Here is a 920-nt window from a genome sequence, read left to right as displayed (position 1 = left end):
TTAGTGTTAAATAAATTTCAAACTGTGCATGACAATGAATTTTCCTTTTTTTCAGTTAACTTTTTTGTAATTTTTCATTGCTATATAGGTATTTCTTTTTATTTAATACAATTATACAAAGGCAATTATGCTGAAATTTTCATATTAGTAACATATTTTGTAACTAGATAAATAGCAACTTAAACGGGTCGAGTTGGCAGCATATATATGACTAATTAATTTCTTTGTTCATAGTTTCATTCGTGCTGGAATATTCTTAGCAAACGTTTGTTTATGTCATGGTCTCGCGATTTAGTCCTTAAAGAAGAAAATGTGGAAATTGGAAATCATCACATCCTTTTGAAGTTTTGATAATGATAAAATATTTTATTCTGGGAAAAATGAGCGAAATGATCGATATTTTCTTCTGGAAAATTCCAACATGGAAGGTAGGCGTCAAATAGTATTTTACTTCAAAATATTTTAGGCTTCTTATAAATAAATAATGAAAAATCTATTAAATATTAATTTAAAAAGTTATAATTAAAAGTCATTATTGTATTATTAAACTCTTTGTAACATCCTAACCAAAATATTATTGTTATTTACTTAGCTTAGATAGAAATAATTACAATTAAAATTGTAGTAACTAATTGGAAAACCTTTTTAAGATATAAAAAGCGTTTTTCTGTTTTGAACTTTGATTTATTACTTGTTGGTCTTTCATTTGTACCTAAGCTTGAATAGTATTTCAGTTTCAGATATTCAAATACGACGGTCAGGAATGGATCATCTATTAGTGGAATGTTTAAAGAGATGTAAGGTTGCGATTAAAATATGGGGAGATCTAACACAGGTAAGGCAAAATATTCTACGAACTTAGAAATTACACATTTATTGTCGGCTTTTTTCTTTTTATGCTACACACTGCGTACATTTTA

General features: G+C 26.7%; 1 long non-coding RNA gene across 1 annotated transcript in view; it reads left to right on the top strand.

Annotated features, from left to right (window-relative positions):
- Positions 1-920, top strand: part of LOC108737006 — an 88,474-nt gene that overhangs the window by 86,638 nt on the left and 916 nt on the right. The window contains exons 6-7 of the long non-coding RNA XR_003231376.1: positions 235-428; positions 735-835. This is a non-coding gene — a long non-coding RNA (uncharacterized LOC108737006). The remainder of the gene's footprint in view (positions 1-234; positions 429-734; positions 836-920) is intronic.

Source organism: Agrilus planipennis, unplaced genomic scaffold (genome assembly GCF_000699045.2).
Source record: "Agrilus planipennis isolate EAB-ADULT unplaced genomic scaffold, Apla_2.0 scaffold98, whole genome shotgun sequence".
Lineage (NCBI taxonomy): Eukaryota > Metazoa > Arthropoda > Insecta > Coleoptera > Buprestidae > Agrilus > Agrilus planipennis.
This window is presented reverse-complemented; position numbering and strand designations above follow the sequence as displayed.